We start from the raw sequence: 17,500 nt of genomic DNA, 5'->3' as shown, positions 1-17,500 counted from the left end.
CCAGCATGTATGAGATGGTCAGACATCAGGTCACCCTCACCTTCTCCCTTTCCAGGCCTCACTCTCCGCAGTGCTTGACGCACCTCATCAGGCGTAATCAAGAGTATACTTTCATTACTATTTTTCTGACAAGAAATTACACTGTTGATGGCAGATTTTAAGCTATCCATCTCATTTGTATCGTATGAGGTACTGTTGTAAAGCTCTTCAAACTTTCCTTTAAATAAATCAGCTATATCTTTAGGACAATGTTTTCCATCAACTGCCTTAGGCGTTTTTTTCTTCTGTTTTCCCTTGTTTCTTACAGATCTCCAAAACTGTCTACCAGAAGCACTAGCCTGCAAACTCTCAGCTAATTTCTCTGTAGTTATTAACTCTTCTTGCTTTATAACCATCTTGCGTGCTTGGTGATAACATTTACGTGTTGTACGGCGTATTTCGGCAATGAGACCTTGCTGAGGTCGTTCACTGTCTACCCATAACCTGTGCCAAAACAAAGCAGTGCGAAAATAACCCTCAACACAATCATTCCAGCCTGGCACAATTTTCTTAACTCTCCCACAATTTGTCCTTGGTATACACTCTTTACTTGCCTTTATAAGTGCATTGGTGATATGATCATAAAATGCTGCTATTTCCATTTCATGCTGGGTGCACATATTATTTCTACACATTAACATATCTTCCGGTAGGGGAACATTTAACAGATATCCAGTGACTAACTCTTTATACCTTAATATATCCTCAGTATTTGCCTTATGCCAACATATGCGCTCGAAGGTCTCATGCTCAATATTTTCCACATTATAAGAAATAGTAACATCTAAAACACACTTTATAGCTATATGGTCTGATGGATTGTTTACAGTAGTAGTAGTAGTAGAAGTCTGAAGGAAGTTAGATATATTGTCTGATATCAAAAAATGATCTATCAGGGATTTAAAATTATTTCCTTTACTGCAATAAGTATAAGCAACTGTGGATAAGGCATCATTATCACAACAATAAAACCTGTACTCATCGATAAATTTAACAAAGGCCCGTGTCTGGGGCGTAACACGGCTAAAAGCAGTAGTAGTAGTAGTAGTAGTAGTAGTAGTAGTAATAGTAGTAGTAAGACTAAGAACTGCTATATCACTCAGTATATTTACATATTCATTCACATTTTGGTCACTTCTTTGATCATCACAGGGCATATATACACATATCACCAAACCCGTTTGTTCTGGTAAATGAACTCGAACAGCACACAATCGTTTGGATTCATAAGGTACAGGAGTGACACGAAACCGCTTGGAGTCACGCCACAGGATGGCTGCTCCGCCGTGCGGCCTACCCCGCACCAGCCGACCCTCCTCCATGGCGCTGACCCCGTGCACATTCACACCCTCACCCACTCCATAAAACCAATCAAGCTGACTCATAAACAAACCATGCTCCTGGATTAAAAAAAAATCACTTTGATTATAAAGCTCACTTAGGAACGGTGCCCTTAAATCATCTGCATATTCACAATTATATGAAACACACGTAGTAGTAGTAGTAGTAGTAGTAGTAGTAGTAGTAGTAGTAGTAGTTGTTGTTGTTGTTGTTACACTGGTCACCCATGCGCGTGCAGCTCGGGTCACCTGCGCGGCTAGCTGGCTGGCTGGCGGCTGCGGTGGTGGTGGTGGTGGCGGTGGGCGGCCGCTTCTCAGGGCGACAGGTGGCCGGGCTCCAAATTAGGCGGTGATAACTCGTTCGTCGTCTCTCGCTTGTTCCTTGAAAATGGCGGCGATTCCCTCTCTCCCTGGCCTACCTCCTCTTCCTTCCTCACCCCTCTCCCTTTCCTCCCCATGCCGTTCCCCTGCCCTCCCTTCCCCTCTCTGTGCTTCCCTCTGCACCTCCCCTTTCTCCTCCCCACCTGTCATCATCATCAGCATCATTTCACTGCTGGACTTTGGTGAGGTCCTGCGGGTTAAGGGTCCCAGCCTGTTTGTTGGCGCTGGTTCATGGTGGTGATGGGCACGCCTTGGTACTTGTCTTTTTATGCTAATTGTACTTGATGGTAGTTGATGGTACTTAGTGGTAGTTAAAGGGAGTTAGTGGTAGTTACAGCTGTTAGTAGTAGTTTATAATAATGATGGTAGCTAATAATGTTAATGGGAAACCTTTTAGTATTAGTCTTTTACGGTGATGTTCATGGTAGTTACTGGTCGTTATTGGCTGTTGAAGGTGTTAATAGTAGTTAATGGTAGTTAGTGCTGCTAATATTAATTCGTCTATTTATTTATCTAATGATTTATTTTATTTGTTTTTTTTTATTGGTGGTTCTCGTGTCTTCAGGAAAATGGCACCAGTGATTCCTTTGCTGGTAATGTTTGTTCCTTTGGCTTGATGGTGAATGCGTTGTTTGTGTTCCTTTACGGTAATGACTATAACTGTATCCCTTCATTATATATTCCACAATTTTTTTTTTTTTTTATGTTCTTTCCTTTTCTTTCCTTTCTTTATTAATTCATTTTTTCGGTTATATATTCCGGAATGTTTTTTTTTCTTTTTCTTTAATTATTTTTGAACAGATCATATCTTTATAATTTTAGAATATATTCGTTTATTTATTTATTCACTTTTTTGCAGGTAATTGTTTGAAATTATTCTTTAGTGATGATATTTTTATTTTGCTATTGTTCCCTTCTGGGTCACTATCCTCATTAATCTTTTCACTATCCCTCCTTAATCTTTTCGCTGCCGGTTAATGTTTCCCACAATTAACTTTCCAATACTTTTTTTTTTTTTATCGTACCACAGTCCTCTAAAATACGTACTTCTGTAGCTTAGCAAAGATGAAAAATAATCTTATATTCTTTTTCGTTTATTACAATGACCTCAGTGTTAAAAAATTACGATAGCAGTAAAAAGATTAAGAAAACAAACCAAGGGAAGCTGCAAGAAGACATCAGAGGCCTACACGTGCTAGTCCCTGTATTTTCTTTCCTCCTTTCTTTATTTTTGTGCATTTCTATATTACTTTTCTTTACGTGTCTTTTTTTTCTATTTTTTTTTCCTTCGTTATTTACCTGTGTGTGTGTGTGTGTGTGTGTGTGTGTGTGTGTGTGTGTGTGTGTGTGTGTGTGTTTTGCCGGCCGTGGTGTTGGTAATCGGTCATGGTACTCTGATAGGCGCGCAGGTGTTACTTCTCCTATCAGAGTGGTGGTGAGATAAGGGTGTTGCGATAGTGATGTACGCAGCGCACACGGTGATGATGGTGATGATGATTGCTATGAGAAAATAAACGAATTGAGAAGAAAGGAAAGGAAGAAAGGCAGGAATGAAAGATAGAGAGATAGAACGAAAGGAACGATAGAAAGGAAGAAAGGAAGAAAGAAAGAAGTGAAGCATAAAACAACATAATCTTTAAACTACTACTACTACTACTACTACTACTACTACTACTACTACTACTACTACTACTACTACTACTACTACTACTACTAGAGAGGAACATGGAGAAATAATAGAAACACAGATGGAGAGAGAGAGAGAGAGAGAGAGAGAGAGAGAGAGAGAGAGAGAGAGAGAGAGAGAGAGAGAGAGAGAGAGTTTCGCGTGTCGCTCCATAAAAAGATTAATTGGAGGATTCCTTAATAAGTAAATTCTTAATCAAACAAACAAACCAACAAACAAGTAAGATAATGGTTACCTGGCCTCGCGACTCTTACTTTCTCTCTCTCTCTCTCTCTCTCTCTCTCTCTCTCTCTCTCTCTCTCTCTCTCTCTCTCTCTCTGACCGTTTTTCTTATCGTTTTCTTATCTCAAGAGCGAAGTGCGGCGAGCTAAGTAGGGAGAAGTAGTAGTAGTAGTAGTAGTAGTAGTAGTAGTAGTAGTAGTTGCAGTTGTAGTTGTTGTAGTAATAGTAGTAGTAGTAGTAGTAGTATTGATGGTGATAGTGTAAATATTTTCTTTTCCTTCTTTCTTTCCTTCTCTCGTCTTTTCCGTTCGTTTATTCTTGTTCTTGTTCTCTTCCTCGTCCTCGTCCTTCTTTCATTCTTTCTTTTCTTTCCTTTTCTTTTTTTTCTTAGTGAGGTGGGAGGGAAACAGCAAGGGAAGCTCTTTTTTCATTCATTCTTTTCCTTTTCTTTTTTTTTTTTATTTATTTATTTATTTTTCTCGCGGCCTAAGTCAACTTCTCTCACGCACTGGAGGATTACGTTGGCTTATCTTTCTTTTTCTGGTTTAGTTAATGAAGGTTCCTGTAACATGTTATTTTTATTATTATTATTATTATTATTATTATTATTATTATTATCATTATTATTATTATCATCATTATTATTATATTTTATTATATTGTTTTGTTTTGTTTTGTTTTAGAGGTAAGGAACGATAAATTAATTGGTGTTTTGCTTCTTTTCGTCTATCTATCTATCTATCTATCTATCTATCTATCTTGTTTCTTTATTTTTTATCTATCCGTCTGTCTATCTGTCTATCTATTTATCAGTCTACTTTTTATTCTTTCTTATTTTCTTCTTTTCTTCCTTCCTATCTCAGCGTGCCTCCTTCACACACACGCACGCAAACATTAAAAAAAAAGATAGATAAACAAATAAAATAAATAAAAACAAAAATAAAAAAAAACCTTATCTCTGTTATCTCTACGACTAAAAGCTGACATGAGACTAAACCTGAGATAAGTACGATCCTCTTTCTTATCTCCGTGCTTGACTCGAGACTGGGGCGCTGCGGTATCGATGCTTGGAGGTTGCTGTTGTTGTTGTTGTTGTTGTTGTTGTTGTTGCTTGCTGCCTTTTTTTATTGTAATTCTAGTTGGTGCCATCATGATCTCGTTGTTCTGGCGGCGTGATTTAGTGTTTTGCTGTCTCTTAAAAATTCAAGGCTTTGTTTGTTTGTTTGTTTGTTTGTCTGTTTGTTTGTTTGTGTGTTTCTTTCTTTATTTTATTTTATTTATTTTCATGTATTTATTTATTTATCTTTTATTTTTTTATTTATCTTTTTTTTTTTTTTTTTTTTTTTTTTTTTGCAGGGTGTTCTAGGTTAATGTAATGTTTTGCTAAAGAAAAATGTTACGTACGGAAATTTTAAATGTGACCAGCATTATTCTTGTATTTCCGGAGAAGAAGAAGAGGAAAAGGAGGAGGAGGAGGAGGAGGAGGAGGAGGAGGAGGAGGAGGAGGAGGAGGAGGAACAAATACAATAACAACAACAATAACAGCAACAACAACAACAGCAACAACAATAACAATAACAACAACAACAACAACAGCAACAACAGCAACAACAACAACAACAACAACAACAACAACAAGGAGATTGACGCGGAGGAGGAGGAGGAGGAAAAATGATTGACTGATTAATAGAATTAGGCACCGCAACAAGGAGAAGGAGGAGGAGGAGAAAGAAGAGAAGGAGGAAAAGAAAACGAGGATGAGGAGACGGAGGAGGAGGCATAGAAGGAAAACAAATACAAAGGAACACAAATGAAGAACAAACAGTCTTTTCAAGGTTGTTTGTGAGTGGAGGAGGGGGAACAGAAGAAAAAGAAGAAATGAAGAAGGAAATGACGAGAAGTTAAAACAAGAGAATACGGAGAAAGAGCCCCGGGAAGAGGAGGAGGAGGAGGAGGAGGAGGAGGAGGAGGAGGAGGAGGAGGAGGAGGAGGAGGAGGTGGAAGACTGTCTTAAATGGAAGTGTGGAGGTGGATGTGTGGGCATGTCATTACGTCCTCCACTATGTGATGCGGATGTGGATTAGCAAGGTGGCTCATTACATCCACCTGCGAGGGACTGGTGCTAATGGTGGTGGTGGGGGTGGTAGTGGTGGTGGTGGTGGTTGTGGTTGTGGTGGTGGTTGCATATCAGAGATTCTTATCATTGAATAAACTAAATAAAGAAGGAGGAAAGGTTCTCTCTCTCTCTCTCTCTCTCTCTCTCTCTCTCTCTCTCTCTCTCTCTCTCTCTCTCTCTCTCTCTCTCTCGTTATGGTAAAGCAGAATAAATATAACAAATTGTGTCTCCTTATTTCTTTATTCCTCTCACGTATCTATGTGGTTTGGCTTTATTCTCTCTCTCTCTCTCTCTCTCTCTCTCTCTCTCTCTCTCTCTCTCTCTCTCTCTCTCTCTCTCTCTCTCTCTCTCTCTCTCTCTCTCTCTCTCCACAGCTAAAGCCTCACATAACAAGGTAGGGCTTTAGATACACAGGCACATTATAAAGTCTTAATTCACACATAAAAAGCCAAACAGATTCACAAATAAAATCACATAAAGCCACACACTGCATCCCAGCCCACTAGATAAAGCCATGAAAAAGATAACCTCTTGAATAAAGGCTTGACTCACTGATAACACACGTAGATAAAGCTTTAAAGACTGACACGCCACAACAAAGGTGAAAATAAAGCTTTTAATCCCACAGACATAAAGCCAGCGAGAAAATACGTACCCCAACATGTAAAGCTATAAAGAGCACTACATCACACAAACACACACAAGATCCCAGCATAAAGACTCCGTAATAAAGCTACTACGGACATAAAGCCAGTGTGAATAGAGTCTAACCTCCAACAGATAAAGATAAAGAGTATACCAGATCTCACCCACACAGCCACAACATACACTGACATAAAGCTTTGACTTTTTAACAAACGTGAAGCCACTGAGAGAAGAGTCGTACCTCCCACATTTAAAACCACTGAGAACAAAGTCTTACCTCCCACAGATAAAGCCATAAATCACAACACTCAGTATAAAAACCCACAAAAGTAAAGCCTTGACTCGTGCACATAAACCTTTTGAGAATACAGTCTTACCTCCCACAGATAAAGCCAGTGAGAACAGAGCCTTAACTCCTACAAATAAAGCCATGAATCACGAGAAGCCAGCATAGAAATCTTCAAATAAAGCCTTGACTCATAAACCTAACGAGAACAGTCTTACCTCCCACAGATAAAGCTATAAGGAGTACCATCACACACACACACACACAAGATACCTTCTCTAGATGTCTGAAGGCGGGGAGATCGATAAGACCACGAGCGACCGGGCAGGAAGGAGCGTCTTACTGATGTCTTCCTGCCGCGCTATTTCGGCATCGGGAAGCGGGCGGTTTTGTGGCATTTCTCGCTCAATTTCTCAGGCATTGGGCAGGGCGGGTGAGGGATGCGTGTTCCGGCGGCCCACCTGGTCACCTCTGGCTCAGCTTAGGGGAGAAGAGCCTTTTAACTCTGGAGATTAAGAGTATTCTGACCGATAGGGAAAGAGAGGGAGGAAGTGAAGCTTGTGTGAGGATTCTTCTGGTATTTATGATCGTGTGTGTGTATGTGTGTGTGTGTGAATGCGTTAAATGTGTTTGGGTTATTAAAGGTAATGGTTTTTGGAGTCTATAGCGTGAAAGAGATGATGGGTAAGAGATGGAGCGAGGAAAATTTAGTAGATATTTCGAGTTTTCGTTGTTAAGAATCAGATGGGTTTAGGTTGTGTTGTAAGGAATATCTGAATAAGTTTAAGCTTGCCTAATATTGCAGGCGTAAAAGAGATGACTGTGTGGTAAAAGAGATATAGGACTATGGGAAATTCATGAGAAATATCCGTTTTCTTTGATAAGTGGATGGGCTTGGGACTGTGAGGAAAGTTACCCAAGTATTTTGGACGTAAAAGAGATGAAGGGACTCGGAAGATTCGTGATGCATTTCAGTTTTCAATAACAAGTAGATGGATTTAGATTGTGTTATAAGAAAAAAAAAAAAAGAAAAAAGAAAAATATATCAACGGGTGCTGAGTACTTTGGGTGTAAAAGAGATTATATTATGGGTATAAGAGATGAAGCGACGCCGAAAATTCATTAGACATTCCAGTTTAAATTGTAAAATAGATTTAGGTTGTGTAATAAACAAAAATTAGACACACTGAGGCTTAGTAGCTATTTAGGCGGAAAAGAGATGTCACTATGGGTTAAAGAGATACAGGAATGCGGAAAATTCTTGCGGCATTCCGTTTTCCGTTGACAAGTAGAAGGGTTTTGGTGTGTTGTAAGAAAATGAGGTAAGTTGAGGCTTGCTTGGTATTCCGGGCGTGAAGGAGGTAACATGACGCGTGAAGGAGATGAAGGAAGTGAAGGAATGCGGAAAACTTATAGAAATCCCGGTTCCCATTAAGAACTAGGCGTGTTAAACTTGTTATAGCGGATAATTAGAAAAGTGAAAGTGGTAATTAACTAACAGACAGTATCCAGCATGAAAGAGATGTAAGGACGAAAGGAAACTCAAAGATATCCCTGTCATCTATATTTGGACAAGTGAGTGGGGTTGTGGTGGTGGAACACAGGATATAACGAAACTTTATTCTTCAAACGTATCGACAACAGTATTCTTCAGTAAACTTCTACCATATCCTGTGTTTCGTCACCACCACAAGCCCACATTCCTGTTACCGTTGATTGATAGATACTTGTGTTCTTTTGGTGTTCTGAAGGGGAGGACAATGTGCTGAGTATTCTGATCTTGGCGGATTGATTAGAGTAGAAATGATGGTGTGAGTAATAACAGAGAGAAGAAGAAGCGCAGTAATCTGTAAGACATATTGGTTTCGTCAATATGTGTGTGTCTAGGTGTGTACGAATTCTAACTGATCCACTAACTGACTGATCAACTGACTAACTAACTTATTAACTGACTATCTATCTATCTGTCTATCGATCTATCTTTCTATCTATCTACCTGTCCATCTACTTATCTATATATCTATCTTTCTATGTATCTATATATCTATTTGTTTGTCTACCTATTTATCTGTTTATCTACCTACCTATCTATCTATCTATCTATCTATCTATCTATCTATCTATCTATCTATCTGCCTGTCTGTCTATTTGTCTATCTGTCTATCTCTATATATCTGTCTATCTCTATCTATCTATCTATCTATCTATTTATCTATCTATCTATCTATCTATCTATCTATCTATCTATCTGTATCCAATCAACTAACTAAATATCTAATAGACTAACGTAGTCACTAACCTACTAAATACTTAGAATAAATAAATAAAAAGACGAAATATGTCACATCAGTCAAGCCACACCGTACCTACAACTTCTTCCCCGCCACAAGGTGAGCATCCGGAAACCAAATCAACTTCTTAATAAGCTAATTACCCGCAGGTGGGCGTCGCGGAGACAGGTGGGGCGAGGCGCAAAGGTGATCAGTCAGTACACGTGAAATAAGTACGGAGGAAACGCGAGGACCTGTGGCAACTTTTGAAAGAAACTGACATGCGGAGGTGATATGTTGGGAATGGTAAAAGTGGCTTAAGTGGTGAACGATCTGAAAATATGTTGTCTAAGCGCTGGTAAGGTAAATTTAGCACTCTTTCCCACGAGTAAGAGAAACTGTCGAAGGTGCAGCAGTGTCGAAGATAGAGGGAAAGAAAATGATCTGAAAATACGATGCCACGCCGGAAGAGGTTAGCGTGAATGAATGTACGTGTTGGCAGCTTAAATTTGGGACTTTCTCAAAGGTAGGATGAACAGCCGGAGGTGTAGAGTGTCGAAGGTGCAGGGGAAAGGAAATGAAAATCTGTATACATGTTTTTTGCTTCGGAAGAGGTTAGCAGGTTTTTTTTGTTTATTTATCTATTGATTTATTTTATTTGGGAAGGGCACTGGCTAAGGACAACAAAATATAAGAAAAAAGGAGGCGCTCTGAGGTGCCGGTCCCCCAAAGCGTCAGAAATAGTGGAAAAAAATTAGAGGATAAGTGTCTTGAAACGTGCTGCTAAGTGCAAATTTGGGATGAGCCTCGACAGGTAAAGGTGCAGCGATGTCGAAGATGAAGAAAAAAAAAAAAACGACGATCTGTGTATTTATTTCCCGCGCCGGAAGAGATAAGCAGGTGTGTGTCTTGTGTTGGCAGTGCACGTTTGGTACAGTTTCCCACGTGTAAGAGGAGCAGGTACAGGTGCAGTGGTGTGTATGAAGATGCAAAGGGAAAATTACGATGCTGATCTGTAAATCTGTCGCCGCGCCGGAACAGATTAAGAGTGTTTTGCTGATAGGTGTAAATTTGTTACTATTTTCGATAAGTAAGAGAAACAGCCGGAGGTGCAGCGGTGGCCAAGTAGATGCAAAGAGAGAGAACGAATTGGCATGGCTGCATTGAAGGAAAACATGAGCATTACCATTACTGGGGGGGAAATGATGATTATGATTGTGGAGCGATGGAAAGAAGACAACCTGAAGATAAATGGGAGGACGATTGTGTTTGAAATAATGGAGAGGAGGAGAGTGACAGACGAACAGGCAGACAGACAAAATAGGCAGACAGACAAACAGACAGACAGACAAACAGGTAGACGGACAAACAGACAGACAGAGAAACAAATAGACGGACAAACGGGGAGACAGACAAACAGGTAGACGGACAAACAGGCAGACAGACAGACAGGCATTGCAGTTCAAGTTTTAAAGATGAAGCTGATGATGATGATGATGATGATGAATTATAACTATTACTCTTCTTACTATTACTCATACATATTTTACACCACAAGTAATCCATTTCATCATATTTTGCTATCAGTCATAATTATAAATATACAAACACTTCTGAATAAATTAGCAAACCCTTAAAGACGCAACGCTCATCCCATTTTCTGTCCAAGGGTGTAATTAGTGACGCAACACTCTTGGCGGCGCGGCAGTGTGGAAGGTTTAAGAGTGATGGATCAAGGGTGAAGCAATGATGCGAGGTGTGTTAAGTCTGAAGCACTCTCAAACTGATTTACTCCATTTTTCTCTCCGTTTTTTCCCTTTTTTTCATATTTATCTTGAATGATTTTGGTATTTACTGTTTTTCTTCTTTTATTTGTTTTTTGTTTTTTGTACGAAGATTAGAACAAGCGTTTTATCTGTTTTTCATCATCATCATATCTTCTTTTTCTTCTTTTCCTTTTTTTCTTTTCTTTTCTTGTTATTTTTTATATATTTATTATTATTTTTTTATTATTGTTGATTATTATTGTTATTTGTAAAGGTTGTATGAAGTAAAAAAAGAGGAGGGAGAAAGATAATGATGATGGTGACAGTGATGATGATGAAAACACATTATCACGCTATTAGATCTCCAAGTTATATATCCCCACATCACCACCACCACCGTCACCACCACCACCACCACCACCACCACCGTCACATCCTAACCGTTACTCTAGAATATCCAAAACTCTCAAGAAAGACGCGCGCACTCATATCGCATCTATCACATCACTTCCTGCCTCCATCCTTTCCTTCCTTTCCAATAACTTTGAAATCTCTTATCAATGAACGTTTCCCCTTCCGATCCTGCCTTTTCTAATAACCTAGCTGATCAATCCCAACTCTAAAACTTACGAGATTGATGGAGAATGAGGAAAAAAAAGAGAGAAATGCAAAGAAAAACGTAGATGCGGATGAGAAATGCATCTAAATTCTGCCCGCGCTTTTCTCGGGAAGAAGGAAGCACTGTGATTGGCGGAGGCTGGGCAGGGCAGCGCTTAACCAACCACAACGCCTCAGCCTCAGTTGTGCCCCGACCCTGGAGGTGGATGTACGCGCGTGCTCGGCGGCGGTGATCCTTGTGGCACCCCCTCCTCGAATTGTGATCCGTGAAGCCCCGTAACACTTATCCTTTCTTCCCTGCGGCTAGACTGACACCCGTGGTGCTGTGGCGAGGCGCAGGAAGGGTGAAGGATACGTACCAAGGGGAAGAGATATATTAAGAAGTGAAAGGTTATTGTTGTTTTTTTTGTTTATTATTTTTGTTTTATGGAATTTTTTGAAGGATGGATGAAGCGAGACTGGGTTTGTAAGGTGGAGTGATTCTGCTACTACTACTACTATTATTACTACTACTACTACTACTACTACAGCGAGGCGAGGCGAAGCTAACATACAGACAGACACAAGCACGCCAGATAACAGTTATCATCACTGTCGTCACCATCACCAACAACATCATCACAAGTCACTGGATGTCAAGGTATGTAAACTGTGTGTGTGTGTGTGTGTGTGTGTGTGTGTGTGTGTGTGTGTGTTTGTTTGTTTGAACGTCAACGAAAGTTTTTTGTGTACAACAGTACGTATGTGTGTGCGTTTTATTTGCAGGTACTGTGGGTGTATGTGTGTGTGTGTGTGTGTGTGTGTGTGTGTGTGTGTGTCATCCCATACAATTCCGACCCATCTAATTTTTTCTTCATGCCAAAAAGAACTACGAACAATTTCCTGAGAGAGAGAGAGAGAGAGAGAGAGAGAGAGAGAGAGAGAGAGAGAGAGAGAGAGAGAGAGAGAGAGAGAGAGAATAAAAAAAAAAATTATATAATAACGGTGCTGAAAATGAGAAATGAGAGAGATAATTACCGGCAACATGACTGCAAGCTCTCTCATTCCTTCCCTAAACCATCCCATTCTTTTTAGCGGCTGAGAGAGAGAGAGAGAGAGAGAGAGAGAGAGAGAGAGAGAGAGAGAGAGAGAGAGAGAGAGGCAACCGGGTATAATCTTTGGGCCGCAGGATTTTTGAACGGAATTACAATGTTGGCATAAAGTTTAAGGGCAGTATAAATAAAGCCAAAGCCTTCATCCCTTCCCCGCCCGTGTTGTCTGTGGGATTTTCAGGATTCTGGCTAAAAAGAGAGATCCTTCTACGTGTGTGTGTGTGTGTGTGTGTGTGTGGTTCATCATTAGCAAACGTTCATCTTCATATTTTTTTTCTGATTTTCCTTATTCTTTCATTATTTTTCACTTCTTTCGTCGTGTAATAAAGTTGTGATAATCGATCTTGTGTTTTTTTTTTTTTTGTTAGTTATTATCTTTTTTTTGTATTATTATTATTCGTATTAGTTTTGCCTTGCTGTTTTCTTCTTTTATCTTTACGTTAGTTATATTTCCTTTCGTAATGTATCGGTAATAATTTTCCTTCATTTTTACAAAGAATGAACGAGATAATTGATAATCTCCCAAGTGTGTTTTTGTTTTTATCATCATTATTATCATGATCCCTTCCTAATTTCTCTTCTTTGTTAGGTTATTTTTCTTCCCTTCATAATGTTTAGGTAGAGTGTGCGTTCATGCGTTCGTTTTTAGAGAGAATAAACGAGATAATTGATACCTTTTCCATTTGGCCGTTGTACAAGGTGGTCGTGTCTTGAGATGATGTGTGTGTGTGTGTGTGTGTGTGTGTGATAGAGAGTCAGTTTTTGCTGTTATATCTCTAGTTTGCTGTGTGTCTGGAGGTTCAGCGGCGTTCTGATCTTCGTTTTCTTTCTTATTGTCTCATTTTCTACCTAAACTTCTATATTGCTCCTCACCTCATGTCTGCGTGGTTTTGCTGTCATTTCTTTCTTCCCTGGCGTGATCTGGTGCATAGCGGGTGACGTGTCTTCGTTTTCTTTCGCGTTATCGTGTTTTGTGATCCACACTTCGTTACCACAAGTATTTCCGTGTCTGGTGTGTTCCTGTGCTTTGTTTTGAAGGTTCGAGCTCGCGCCGTGGCTTCGCTTTGTTGCTTTCGTTCGTGTTACCCATTTTCTTTACCTTCTCTCAGGCTGGTCCAGTGTTTCTCTGTCGCAGCTCGTGTTGGTGTTTGTTTTGCCGTATGTGCATGTCGTGGCTTCGTTTTCGTTTATATCTATACATTTTCAGTCCTTATGTTACCCGATGTTCTTGACCCGTATTAGTTTTATCAAGTATTTCTGTAAGCAAGCTTGTATCCGTGTTTGTTTGGTATATGCACGCTCCGTTAATTCGTTTTCGTTCATATCAATCCATTTTATGTCCCCTGGTATTAGTTTTATCAGATATTTTCGTCACTTACAATTTTATCTCCCTCACTACGTAGACTGTTCCCTAAACATAGAATCCTTTTACACAATCGCTTATCAGCTTTTGGTGCGTGCGTGTGGCTTCCAGTGTGCGTGTGTGTGTGTGTGTGTGTGTGTGTATCTGAGTGTGCCTGAGGTGGTGGTGGTGGTGGAGTGCAGAGTAGAGTCATTCATCACTCTTTTAGACAGGTCATTTGTGTTCTCGTTTCAAAACCAACGCTGCCCGCCTCTCTTTGCTTACCTAATACTATGCGCGCGACCCTTCCCTACTCCCTGTCTTGTGCTGCCTCCTGTATCTCTCTCTCTCTCTCTCTCTCTCTCTCTCTCTCTCTCTCTCTCTCTCTCTCTCTCTCTGGTCTAGTTGTTACGTTGCCAAATATTTCGGTCATTTAATCTATCATTCTCTCTCTCTCTCTCTCTCTCTCTCTCTCTCTCTCTCTCTCTCTCTCTCTCTCTCTCTCTCTCTCTCTCTGGAGTTCCCAGGTTCAGATAAGTAAACACACACACACACACACACACACACACACACACACACACACACACACACACACACACACACACACACACACACACACACACACACGCATTTCCCAGAACTTTCTTCCTTGTCATTTTTCTAAGTGCGCGGTGTGGAAAGAGGATGTGAGCGGGGAAAACTATAATCACACGTTTAGTATCATGACCGCAACTTCTGTCCACTAACCTTCTTGATTTTTCTTCGTGTGATTTTAATGCAGCGTCATCTCCCCCCTCCCTCCCCCACCTTTCTCCCCCACCGAAAAAAAAAAAAGTTGGTCGTAGAAGCTGTTAAATCTTGAATAGTAACGAAAGATATACTGTTAGTTGTAAAAATTTCTTTACTAATGCTTTGAATGCGGCACTTCAATTTATATCCTACAGAATTTTAAACTTACAAGACTTACAACTTCACTATGATTTTTTTTCTTCTTTTTTTTTTTTTTTACTTTCACAAACCTTCAACTTTTTTTGGCATTTTAAAACTAGTAGGAAAAAAAAGTAGGAAGAAAAACTCAGAACTTTACTAAACTTAAATTCACTTCAGCATAATTCCAAACTTCTATACAAAGGAAAACCTAAACCATTCACAATTTCCTTTCATTTCACAGCATTCCAAACCTCATTATAAAAATCCTCAAAACTTTCACAAAACTTCACTTTCCCCAACCATTTCTAAAGGCCCGTCGCCAGAACATGAAACACCCATTATAACTTCCCTTTAATCCCCGTCACTTCACCATCACCACTAAACTTAACCCCACTATTCTTCCCCCATTCCCGTCACCATTACCAAACTTCTAAAAACCTCGCCATCTGTCTCCTTATACCCATCACGGTCACCAAACTTCTAAAACTCTCACCATTCTAATCCCCCGTACCCATCACCATCACGAAATTTCCCCGCCCCCCCCCCCCCCCCTATATTTCCCGCGACACGAGAGCGCCGCGTCACGTCACGTCACGAATTTTCCAATAAGTCCTGTCACGCTCACAGCTTCACTTCTTCACTTCCTTTCAACACACTCTTGCATCCACACATCTCACACTTCCTTCCTTCCCGGTACAGCGAGGCGGCGGTGTCATGTGTGCTGGTGGGGCGTCCCGGGGGCAGGAATTGCGCCACACACACACACACACACACACACACACACACACACACACACACACACACACACACACACACACACACACACTAAGGCCCCCAGTTCCCGGATGAAGGTCAGAATTTAAGGGGAGAACCATGTGTACCCTCCCTAGTCCTCCCTGTCCTCCCTTTTCGTCTCCCCGCTACAGCCACATCCTCACCCTATCTCCCAGCCTCTCTCACTCTCACCCTATCTCCCTGGCTCTCTCACCCTCTCCCTATCTCTCCCTGCGCCTCTCCCTCTCGTGATAAGACCCAGCATCGCGTGGTCTCCTGGTCTTACGGTCTCTTTTGAAGCGGCTGTGTTTGATGGGGCATTCTTCAAGGCTACCTGTGTGTGTGTGTGTGTGTGTGTGTGTGTGTGTGTGTGTGTGTGTGTGTGTGTGTGTGTGTGTTTGTGTGTGTGTGTAGGTGCCAACTTCTCTCTTGGCACCGCGGAGACATCCTCGGCTGCCTCGGAACAATGACACGCTTAGCTACACAACTTCATGCGGATCTGCGGGAGTCATGCTAGCTATCCCCCATTGCTCCTACGGGTGATTTTTTATTTTTTTTATTTTATTTTTTTTTTTCTGCTCCGTTTTCTCCTCAAGCGCTGGGGGAAGTCTCTCTCTCTCTCTCTCTCTCTCTCTCTCTCTCTCTCTCTCTCTCTCTCTCTCTCTCTCTCTCTCTCTCTCTCTCTGGCACTGGGAGGGACGTCTGCGGTCTTTATAACCCGTAACAGGCGTGGCGTTTAGGCGTAAAACTCTTGACTGTGTGACTCTTAGCTGTGTTGTGCAGTCTTCACTAACCTTTTTTCTCATCCGACTCTCCCTTTTTTTTTCCTCTCTCTCTCTCCGTCTTTCTCTTTTCGGTCTCTCCTTTCGTTTATTTATTATCTTTATGGTAAGGTTAGGTTGAGCTTCCTGGTACTATGGCTGCCTGATTTGTTTTCTTTTTTTCTCTCTCTCTCTCTCTCTCTCTCTCTCTCTCTCTCTCTCTCTCTCTCTCTCTCTCTCTCTCTCTCTCTCTCTCTCTCTCTTTATTAGTTTTAATTTTCTGTTGTTTAAATATTTTTGCCTCCTTCCGTGTCTTTCTTTTTGGTGTCTCGTTCATTGAGTTTACGGTTAGGTTAGGTTAGACTTGGCTCCATTGATTTTTTTTTTTCTTTCCTGTCTCTTTTTTTCAGTCTCTTTTATGTATCAAACGTATCCTCTTTCCGCTATCTCTTTTCGGTCTCTCCTTCCATTTATTTATTCCTTCATGCTTCCTTCCTCATTTATTCTTCATGCTTCCACTTACTGCTGCTTGTTCATACACCCTTCTGTCTTTCTCTCTTTTAGTCCATTCTTTTATCTCTTATTTTTCCTCCTTCCGTGTATCTCTTCGGTCTCTCCATCTGTACGGCTAGGTTAGGTTAAGCTGCCTGTTCATTTCTTCCATCTATCTCTCTCTTTTTCATTCTCTCCTTCCTTTTATCTCTTAATTTCCTCCCTCCGTGTCTCTTCGGTCTCTTCATCTTTACGGTTAGGTTAAGCTAAACTAACATGATTGCCTGTTGATTTCTCCCTTCTTTCTCCCTCTCTCCCTTTTTCATTCTCTCCTTTCTTTTACGAGTATCTCATATCTTTCCGGCCCCGCTGCTCTCCCACTAACTGAGGCTAAGAAGGGTGAGGAAGATTAAGTTAGGGTGAGGAGGAATAAGGGTGAAAATGGAAGGGTTTGAGATCAGGGTGAAACTGACACTGGAAGGGTGAAAGTTTTGGATGAGAATAGAGGCCAGGGTTGGGTTAGGGTGATACTGGGAGAGATGAAGCAAGGGTGAAGGTGAAGAGGATGAAGAAGTATAGGGTGTTAGGGTGAGGGTTGAGTTAGTGAGGGATGAGGGAGTAGGAATGAATTAGGGTGAGGATGGAAGGGATGTTCTTAGGGTGAATGTAGAATGAGAAAAGGAATATGAGTTAGGGTGTGAGGGTGAGTGTGGGAGAGGTAGAGGGGTCAGGGTGAGGAT

At 40.8% G+C, this 17,500-nt stretch overlaps 1 protein-coding gene across 3 annotated transcripts in view; it reads left to right on the top strand.

Moving 5' to 3' along the window:
- The first annotated feature begins 11,545 nt into the window (after positions 1 to 11,545).
- The window catches only part of LOC135090848 (fibroblast growth factor receptor 4-like), a 75,545-nt gene continuing 69,590 nt past the window's right edge, over positions 11,546 to 17,500 (top strand). For 2 of the 3 annotated variants that reach the window (XM_063987947.1, XM_063987949.1), the window contains exon 1: positions 11,546 to 12,010. The gene's annotated coding sequence lies outside the window, so the exon portion shown is untranslated. The remainder of the gene's footprint in view (positions 12,011 to 17,500) is intronic. The other variant, XM_063987948.1, reaches the window with a different exon arrangement.

The sequence above is a fragment of the Scylla paramamosain genome, chromosome 36, assembly GCF_035594125.1.
Source record: "Scylla paramamosain isolate STU-SP2022 chromosome 36, ASM3559412v1, whole genome shotgun sequence".
NCBI lineage: Eukaryota > Metazoa > Arthropoda > Malacostraca > Decapoda > Portunidae > Scylla > Scylla paramamosain.
This window is presented reverse-complemented; position numbering and strand designations above follow the sequence as displayed.